Raw genomic sequence first — 10,810 nt, 5'->3', positions numbered from 1 at the left:
TAGTTTTAAAGGGTATTTTTCTCGTAGAAGCGAAGCACAAGTGTTTAGACACTTGTAGGCTTCGACTACCGAGAAGATTTTTCCGTTACGGCAATGTTTCGACCCAAAACTTTTTGGGACAGCGGGCTAAGGCGCTGTAGGATCGCTTAGGAGCAACTCGCGATGGTTAGATCGCGGGTAGGGGTACTGCCCCTAACCCCGCAAGGGGATTTGCTCCGCGATTGCGCCCGAAATCGCTAATCGGGACCGCCGGGAAAAATTTACTCATAAAAATTGTAAAAATTATGAAAAATTACAGAAAATTATGAAAAATATATAATTTAGAATTATATATTATTTTTGTGATAGTCATGGCCCAAAAAGACCCAATATGATTGGATTTGTGTTGTAATTTATAATACGGCTTGCGTGCCGTCATGTATTTGATACGCGACCTGCGCGTCGTACCTCCCTATTTATATTCTGATTGTAAATTAGATTTAGACTCGAATGTAACTCGAGTTTCAAAATGTAATGTAAATTTTGAAGCGGTGGAAGGTCCACTCAAGACGGAGTTACGAGGAAGGCGCGAGCAACACAAGGTGGTCAAAAGGAAGGCGCTTGAGAAGCTGTTGACCTTAGGTTGACCATCCGATCTTCTCATTGGCTTGAGAAGATCGTAGTAGGGCCATGACATAATCACAAAATTATTTAATTAATTACTTTTGTGTGTATGTGATGCATGCTAGTTAATTAAGTAATTAATTAGTGCCTAACGATTAGATTAGATCTAAGTCGTGCACATGATGCACCCTTCGATTAGATTAGATCTATCGAGTATATGATACGCATCATCGTTTAGATTAGATCTAAATCGTGACAACTCGTAATGCCTACCATGCCGTGATACCTACCACTACCTCGATCACATGTTGTTGTTGAATCTGCCAAAGCAGGGCAACACATACTATCTTGGTAGGGTACGGAGGGACAATCTTGGTCCCGCCTATCAACGCATGGGTGAGTACAACTCAATTAGATTGAGTAACTAGTTAACTCAATTGGATTGAGTTTAACTATAGGCATTATCCAATGGTTGGTAGATAGGTCAAAATCACGTTTATATTAACTCTTGGGCGTATTAGCCAAAGCTAACTCGAGTTTTAATATAAATGCGGATTTTGATCCTATAAACAATAGTTGCATAGAGATGTAATTGGTAATTAGTTACCTACCGATCATACTAAGTCTTGGGTGTATTAGCCAAAGCTAACTCAAGGGTTAGTATGATATAGATCTTGTCCCACATGAATTATAGAATTCAGTGGGAGCATCATTTAGTTAAAGGCCTAATTAAATGATTTAAAGAATATGATATTTATTTTCTACATTTTTCTGTTGTAGATAACCATGACGTTAAATACGAACACTTTCTCCCTGCGATCTGTTCTTGAGAAGGACAAGCTCAACGAAGCAAATTTTCTAGACTGGTACAGGAACTTGAGAATAGTTCTCACCCAAGAACGTAAACTGTACGTTTTGGAGCAGCCCATTCCGGAGGATCCTCCTGCCACTGCCCCGCGAGCTGACCGAGATGCTTTCAAGAAGCATCAAGATGACGCATTAGATGTGTCTTGTCTAATGCTCGTGACCATGAACTCTGAGCTTCAGAAGCAACACGAGTTAATGGGCGCTTACGATATGGTTGAACATCTTCGTCAATTGTATCAAGGTCAAGCGAGGCATGAGAGATTTGAGATCTCAAGGGCACTGTTTCAGTGCAAGATGTCAAACGGGGCTCCTATAGGCCCATATGTACTCAAAATGATTGTAGGCCCATAGAGAACCTACAAAGGTTGGGGTTCCCACTTGGCCAAGAGCTGGCCACTGACCTGATCTTGCAATCCTTGTCGGATAGCTATAGTCAGTTCGTTCTAAACTACAACATGAATGAGATTGACAAGCCACTGCCTGAGCTGCTTAGCATGTTGAGAACTGCTGAGGCTAAGCCCAACACTGTTCTGATGGTTTAGAAACATAAGGGCAAGGGCAAGCCCAAAGGCAAGGGAAAGTCCCAAGCCAAGGGCAAAGGCAAGGCACTGAAGCCTAAAGGAGGGGTCGCCAAGGATGCTACCTACTTCCACTGCGGTCAGACCGAGCACTGGAAGAGGAACTGCAAGGTATACTTGGAGGATCTTAAGAAGAAGCGAAGTGAGACTTCCACTTCAGGTATATATGTTATAGAAGTCAATCTATCTATTTCTACATCATGGGTATTAGATACTGGATGTGCTTTGCTGGCGCTGAGAAATAGCAGGGCATTGACAAAGGGCGAGGTGGACCTACGAGTAGGCAATGGAGCACCGGTTGCTGCTGTTGCTGTAGGGACTTACTTTCTATCTTTGCCTTTTGGGCTTGTACTAGAGTTAGTCGATTGTTGTTATGTGCCTGCATTAACTAAGAACATTATATCAGTTTCTTGTTTGGACAAGAAAGGTTTCTCGTTTACAAAAAAGAACAAATGTTGTTCCGTCTATTTAAATGATATGTTCTATTGTAGTGCACCTCTGATAAACTGACTCTATATTCTAGACCTTGAAAGCCCTATCTATAACATAAATACCAAGAGGTTTAAGTCAAATAACCTGAACCAAACCTATCTCTGGCACTGTCGCTTAGGTCATATAAATGACAAGCGCTTATCCCAGCTCCATAAGGATGGTTTGCTGGACTCATTTGATTTTGAATCTTATGAGACGTGCGAGTCATGCCTACTAGGCAAGATAACCAAGACTCCTTTTAGTGGGCACAACGAAAGAGCGACTGATTGGTTAGGACTTATACATAGTGATGTATGTGGCCCTTTCAATGTCGCTGCTAAAGGCGGTTATAGGTACTTCATCACATTTACTGATGACTTCAGTAGATATGGTTATGTGTACTTGATGACACATAAATCTGAATCCTTTGAAAAGTTCAAAGAATTCAAGAATGAAGTACAGAACCAGCTTGGCAAGAGTATTAAGATACTTCGATCAGATCGAGGTGGAGAATACCTTAGCCATGAGTTTCGTGACTATCTAGCTGAGTGTGGGATTCTATCCCAACTCACTCCTCCTGGAACACCACAGTGGAATGGTGTATCCGAAAGGAGGAATCGTACCCTATTAGATATGGTACGATCTATGATGAGTCACACAGATCTTCCGATATTCCTTTGGGGATATGCTCTAGACACGGCAGCTTTTATACTCAACCGAGTTCCATCCAAGGCCGTGATAAAGACACCATATAGGATATGGACTGGGAGAGATGCACAAGTGTCTTTCATGAGGATTTGGGGATGTGAGGCCTACGTTAGACGTCAAGTCTCAAATAAATTAGGACCCAAATCCGACAAGTGCTACTTTATAGGATATCCCAAGGAAACTAAGGGATATTACTTCTACATTCCCAGTCAGCACAAGATAGTTGTGGCAAAGACTGGAGTCTTTCTAGAAAGGGACTTTGTTTCTAGAAAGACTAGTGGGAGTACATTCGATCTTGAAGAAGTTCAAGATGCGGATCCTAGCACTGAAGCCTCAATGGAAGTTGAACTGGAACCACAAAGTGTTGTGGATGATGTTGTTCCACAAAGAGTTGAGGAACAACAACCAGTTCAAGTAGACATACCTCTTCGCAGGTCTGATAGGGTACGTCGTCAGCCTGAGAGATACTTATTTCTCTTGTCTGACCATGATGACGTTGTGCTCATAGAGGATGAGCCTACCACCTATCAGGAAGCTGTGAGATTCGAGAAATGGCTAGAAGCCATGAGATCCGAAATGGAATCCATGTACACCAACCAAGTATGGACTTTGGTTGATCCACCTGAAGGGGTAAAACCCATAGGGTGTAAGTGGGTCTTTAAGAGAAAGACTGACATGGATGGACTTATCTATAAGGGTCGCTTGGTAGCTAAAGGTTTCAAGCAGATTCATGGTATTGACTATGATGAAACATTTTCACCAGTAGCGATGTTTAAGTCCATTCGGATCATGCTTGCTATTGCAGCTTACCACGATTACGAGATCTGGCAGATGGATGTCAAAATCACATTTCTAAATGGAAACCTACTCGAGGATGTGTACATGACACAACCTGAGGGTTTTGTAGATCCAAAGCATACTAGCAGAGTATGCAAGCTGCATAGGTCCATTTATGGACTAAAGCAAGCTTCTCAGAGCAGGAATCTTCGATTCGATGATGCAATCAAATAGTTTGGTTTCATCAAGAATGAAGATGAACCTTGTGTCTACAAGAAGGTTGTAGGGGACATAGTTGTCTTCCTCATATTGTATGTGGATGACATACTGCTCATTGGGAAAGACATCCCTTTGCTACAGTATGTTAAGACTTGGCTAGGGACATGTTTCTTAATGAAGGACTTAGGTGAAGCATCCCGCATTCTAGGGATACAGATCTATAGAGATAGATCTAAGAGATTGCTTGGCCTAAGTCAGAGTACATATATTGACAAGGTACTCCTTCGGTTTGCCATGCAGAACTCCAAGAAGGGATTTCTGCTGATGTCACATGGCATGAGTCTTTCGAAGACTCAAGGTCCCTCTAATAGAGAGGAGAGAGACCGCATGGATCAAATCCCTTATGCCTCAGCCATAGGATCTATCATGTACGCCATCCTATGTACTCGACCTGATGTCTCGTATGCTTTGACCATGACGAGCAGATACCAGTCAGATCTAGGTGAAAGTCACTAGATAGCGATCAAGAATATTCATAAGTACTTAAGAAGGACTAAAGAATATTTCTTGATATATGGAGGTAATGATGAGCTAGCAGTAAAGGGTTACATTGATGCTAGCTTCCAGACCGACCAGGATGATTATCGATCGCAGTCAGGGTTCGTATTTTGCATTAATGGTGGTGCTGTGAGCTGGAAGAGTTCGAAGTAGGACACAGTAGCTGATTCTACGATAGAGGCCGAGTACATTGCTGCATCAGAGGCAGCAAAGGAGGCAGTTTGGATCCGCAAGTTCATCACTGAACTTGGGGTGGTTCCCAGTATCGCTGACCCCATTGAGCTCTATTGTGACAACAATTGAGCTATAGCACAGGCGAAGGAACCTCGTTCACACCAGCGGACCAAACACATACTACGGCGCTTCCATCTCATTCGAGAGATTATCGAGAGAGGAGATGTGAAAATTTGTAGAGTACCCACAGAGGCTAACATCGCAGATCCCTTGACCAAGGCTTTGGCACAGAGGAAGCATGATGGTCATACTAAATCATTGGGACTTAGAGCCTACACTGATTGGCACTAGTGCTAGTGAGAGATTGTTAGCTAGAGCCCTAGAACCAATCATTTGATGATTGTATTATGGACTTGTTGTATCATATTCTATATAAATAAAAGGCATTCATTTTGGTTATTATACTTACTTGTATTGGTGCCAAATAAACTAAGTATAATAGCATCCTTGAGTAGAAGGTTCTCACCTATATCAATCGGTTAGTTGAACCGATAGTGAGATGATATAGGGAACACTACTCTTAATCATTCCTAGTTGAGTATTAACATTCAGGGATAATGTTAATGCAATAAGACTAGCATGTACGTCAACTCGATGACTTGATCTCACAAGTCATGGATATAGAGATATCAAGTTGACACATGGGTATACATTAGAGAATGTATACTGAATGACCCGCCATGAGAAAGTATCATGGATCGTTATATGAGTGTCATATACTTTCTCATGTGGCTATTAGTATGACTATTAGTCCTTAGACCTGAAGTCACCATGGTTCCCTACATAAGGAGTTATGTACTTTGGTTTCGTCAAACGTCACCCGTAACTGGGTGGACTATAAAGGCGATTACTGGGTATGCAACAAATTATGCGGAGGGATGTGAGTGATGTAGATGGAATCTATCCCTCCTATATGATGGGAGAGACATCGGTATTATTGATAGAGTGAGACCACGAAGTGCATGGCCATGCCCAAATGAGTCAATATGAGATATTGAACTCATTTGATTTAGTGAGTCTACTTGGAGTTCAGGATTTAGATTGATCAGAGGATGACACGGTCTATGCCTCACATTGATCAATCTAGATGTCTAGGATAGAAGGACACTTGTCATATTTTGTGAGGAGCCACAATTAGTAGTCACAAGGTGATGTTGGATCTCAACATTCTTGTAACTTGGGTAGTAATGATGTGTTGCTAGATACCGCTCATTACTTATGCTCCTACATGGGTTTAGAGCATTGCCAACGTTACAAGAACCTATAGGGTCACACACTAAGGACAATTAGATGGAGATTAGGTTCATATGATGAACCAAGAGGATTAGATTCATTTGATGAATCAAATTGGATTAAGAGTAATCCTAATTGGGCTAATTGAGTTGGACTCAAGTTAATTCATGTGTTCAATGAGTCTAATTTAGATTATGACTCATTGAATCAATTTAATTAAATGAATTAGATTCATTATATTAAATTGGCTTGAATTAAATGGTTGGATTAGATCAACCATGAGAGAAATTAAGTCAAGTTTGACTTGACTTAAGAGGAAGAGGAAAAGTCAAGTTTGACTTGACTTTTTGCCACATCAGTAGTGAGTTGGCAAGATGTGGATCAATGATGATGCTCCACATCATCATGGTTACTTAAGTGAGATGCCACCTCGTGGAGGTTACAATTCTTCACTTTAATGGCTCCACATTAATTGCACTTAATGTGGAAATGGGGGTTACACCTTTTTGAAAGTGGCCGACCACTATTGTGGTGGGATGGAATGAATTTTTTCATTCAAGGCACATTCACTTCATCCTCTTCCTCAAGCTCTCCCTCTCCCTCTCCTCCTCTACCATTGTCGAGACCCTTTGGAGTGCTAGCACACTCTAAGGCTCTCTCTCCATTGAGTTGTTTGTGTGGATACATATAGAGAGTTGTCTACGTTGACAACTTCGAGATCAGGCACCATTTGGACGAGCGGGAACGCGAAGGGCTTCGCTTCAAAGGTATAACCTTTTTCCCTTGTAGATCTAAGTGTAGATCTAGGTAAACTCGTACTCGTAGTTTTTCGAAAAATTTTATTCTTTGCACGGATCCGTTGGCTAGGGAGATTCGGGGTTTCCGCGACGCGAAAAGCGGTTTTCGCGGCCCGAAAATCCCAACACAAGTAAATAGGATGAGTTGAGTTGGTGTGGCCGGCCCTAGCTTGAACCCAAGCTTGGTGTGGACGGCCACATCATATTAAAAGGGATTTTATTTTTAATCTTTTCTTAATGTGGATATCATGGTTTTAAAAGAGAGTTTAAAATTTAAATCTTTCCTTTTATAGCTTTCTACAAAAGATTAAGAAAAAATTTGAAATCTTTCCTTATTTGTATATTGAAAGATGGATTTTAATTTTAAGAAAACTTTCCTTTTTAACCATGTTCATGATTTAAAAGAGAGTTTAAAAATTAAATATTTCTTTTATAAGTTTCTATAAAAGATTTAGAAAGGATTTGATATCTTTCCTTATTTATAGATTGAAAGGAGATTTTAATTTTTAGAGATAACTTTCATTTTTGGAAATCATCCACATGTTTAAAAGAAAGATTTTAATTTATAAAATTTCCTTTTTACAAACCACCATGAAGGAAAAAATTATTGGAGAAATTTTTTATAAATTTTCGGAAATAAATTAGGAAGTTTTAATTCTTGTTTTGATTAAAACTCTCCTTGTTTGGGATTAGAAAGTGGTCGACCATGATGTTTAAGAAAATAAAATTGATTTTTAAATTAATTAATTTTCTTTTCATGGCAAAAGAAATAAGGAAGTTTTTATTTAAATTTCCTTATTTGCCAAGGCTAAGGATTATAAAAGAGGGGGTAGAGGTGCCTTCAAAAAAGTGAACTCTATTCTATTTTTCTCTCCCTCTTTTCCTTGGTGTGGCCGGCCCTTCAAGTTCTTCCCTCTCCTTTTTCTTTCTTCTCCTTGGTGGCCGAATCTCTTCAACCTTTGAAGCTTGGAAGGTGGCCGGATCTTGCTTGGAGAAGAAGGAGGAAAATGAGTCTTTGTTTCTAGCATCCCTTGGAGCTTATTGGTGGTGGTCGGACCTCTACTTCTCATGGAGAATTCTTGGTGGCCGAATCTAGCTTGGAGAAGAAGGAGCTTGGTGGTTCTCGTCTCGGAAGATCGTTACCCACACAACGTCCGATATTAGAAGAGGAATACGGTAGAAGATCAAGAGGTTATTTGCTTACAAAGAAAGGTATAACTAGTAATTGTTTTCCGCATCATACTAGTTTTCTTTGTATAGTTATTTTTGGAAATACCAAACACAAGAGGCATATGATTCTAGAGTTTTCATATTTGTTTAGAATTTGTATTTCTTTTGTTTTATTTTTCGAATTTGTGATTCGATTGTTCTTTTTGGTTAAACCTAGAGTTATATAAGGAAATTAAATATTAGCTTTCCTTAAAAGGCTTTGTCTAGGCGGTGGTGGATGCTCCCATACCCAAGAAGGCCATGTGCCTCGCCATGCAGTCCTGGAAACCAATTTTGGAAATTAATATTTAATTAAATTTATAACATAGGTGGATTTGGATCAATAGTGTTAAATTCCGCTTGCGATCCAAGTCTAAACCATTAAGAACAGATAAGTTAAATTTGGAATCAATAATGTTAAGTTTCATTTGCGATTCCTAATTTAACTTCTAAAGAACACAATAGGTTGTTTAGGAAAGGTTCGACACTTATACAAAATTTTTGTACAGTGGAACCGGTACGATCTTCCTAGGACCAACCAACAATTGGTATCAGAGCTAGGGTTTGCCTCTGTGTGTTTGGTTTTCAAATTAATTATGCACATGTCATACATAATTTAGGCAGGATAATAGTAGGATGTGCTAACTTTGTGGTTGCAGACTCCAACTATTATGGCATATAGATATTGTGTGTGATTGGACCCTTGGACATGTCAAGGGCATTTTATTATGTGTGCATGATTGTAATATTAAATACAGCAGGAGCTGTATTAGTTATTAGGATTTTACATTTTTGTTTTGATCTAGATTACATGTGCATTCCTTTGTGGAATATAGGATCGATATATGTAAAATTCTATTTTTGTCACGGATCGTATCCTTGCGAAGCATGGTGCTATTGGAAGACCAGAGGCGCAGCAGAAAAGGAAGCTCGATGGACCCGACGACATGGACCCGATGGCGGTGGCTAAAGATGGCAGCAGTGATAATGAGTATTTTTATATATTATTTCGGCTCTTATATTTAATATTTTTATCATCTCGTATACTTAAATCTTGTTTTATATCATATTTTACGAGTTGATATATATTTAGAGTCTTGATATAATCCTTCCTATATTTTTTGGTATTTTATCTAAAAATGTGCATTTTATTTGTAGGGAAGTAATCTGGAAGATCTGAGCCGTCCATAGAGATCATCATCATCTAAAAAAAGTCCACTTTGGATCCAAGAAGAGAGAAGCCCAAATTAATCTTAAGCCCAATTTCACCCTCCAATGGATCCACATCTTCTAATGGATTTGGATCTTCTTCCACCAACTCAAAATCCGGATCCACGCAAATTTTTCCTCATCCTCAAATCTGGTCCATTGATTTGAACTGAAGAGCATCCAAGGGTTGAGGAAAAATCCCTAATGTTGGACCCCTATTCCTTTTCTTCCTCACGCGACGCAAGAGGAGATCTATCCCGCATTTTCTGCAGCTAGGGCACAACGATCCTGCGCCACCTCCTCCTTCTTTCTTCTTTCACCGGCCGGCGGTACTCTTCCCTTACCTTTACTGCCGCTAGCCGGCCATCCCTATCTACTCTTCTTCTTCTTCTCAATTTCAATCGGCCTCCTCTGCTTCTTGATTCCAGCAGTGACAGCAACCAATTTCAGGCGGCAAGCTTCGGCTCCAATCATCCACCTCACCGGAGGGGTTCTCCGGTGAGATTCTTCACCTTGCGGTGTTTTTTTTCCCTTCTTCCGACTGGGGTTCAAGCGGCAGAGGCAGAGAAGCGGTGGCGGTTCATCCGATTTCACAACACCTCCATTACTTCCGTTCATCTTCCATCGAGGGGGTTCTTCGGTGGAAGTTTCGTTCATCATCACCGTTGTTGAAGCACAGCCGGTATCTTGGTTGTTGTTCATCAATTCCGGGAGTTCAGGAGCTGGGCGTTTTGTGTGAAGCACCTTCACCGACGGGCAACAACATCTTCTCCAGATTTGGTTTTCACAGCAGCTCTTCATCCGGTTCAAATCTGGACAGTAGCAGATCTTATTCCAAGCAGCAGCTTCCTTCCAACATTAGTTTGATCTTCATGTGTTGGTTGTGTTGATTTGATTATGCATTGGTTTATTTCTGTGGATTGTTATTATTGAATGTGAAATGCTTGTATTGATATGATCTCCCATGTTCATTTTGCATGCACTTTGTTCAACTCAATTTATGCCTTTGATTTGTTCGACGAAATGCCCCAAACACTTTTATAGCTTTATTAATGCATTTTAGTTCCTTAATTTCTTTCAATGCTTGTTTGGTTAAATGTTAGTGATAGTTGTCCTTTGATTGAATGCAATTAGGATTAGGTTTCATTAATGCTCTAAATTTCATTCAATGCTTACTTTATGTGGTCTTTAATTTCCTTGCAATCATAGTTTAAGTTAGATTAGGTTTTCTTATTTGCATCGTCTTTCATTTACTAGGTTAGGTTCATTTAATGTTTTGCTATTTCATTCCTTAGTTTAATTTCGTTAATGGTGAAATCGTAGCGTAGAGTAACAATGCACTATGAG

The 10,810-nt window shown here is 40.0% G+C and overlaps 1 long non-coding RNA gene across 1 annotated transcript; it reads left to right on the top strand.

Annotated features, from left to right (window-relative positions):
* Positions 1-9,676: 9,676 nt before the first annotated feature.
* LOC121989993 lies at positions 9,677-10,430 on the top strand. Its single transcript, XR_006114389.1, has 2 exons — positions 9,677-9,792; positions 9,892-10,430. It is a non-coding gene; the product is annotated as an uncharacterized LOC121989993 (long non-coding RNA).
* The last annotated feature ends 380 nt before the right edge of the window (positions 10,431-10,810 follow it).

This window comes from Zingiber officinale, chromosome 6B, assembly GCF_018446385.1.
Source record: "Zingiber officinale cultivar Zhangliang chromosome 6B, Zo_v1.1, whole genome shotgun sequence".
NCBI lineage: Eukaryota > Viridiplantae > Streptophyta > Magnoliopsida > Zingiberales > Zingiberaceae > Zingiber > Zingiber officinale.
Note: the sequence above shows the minus strand (reverse complement) of the source record. Positions and strands in the feature narration are given on the sequence as shown.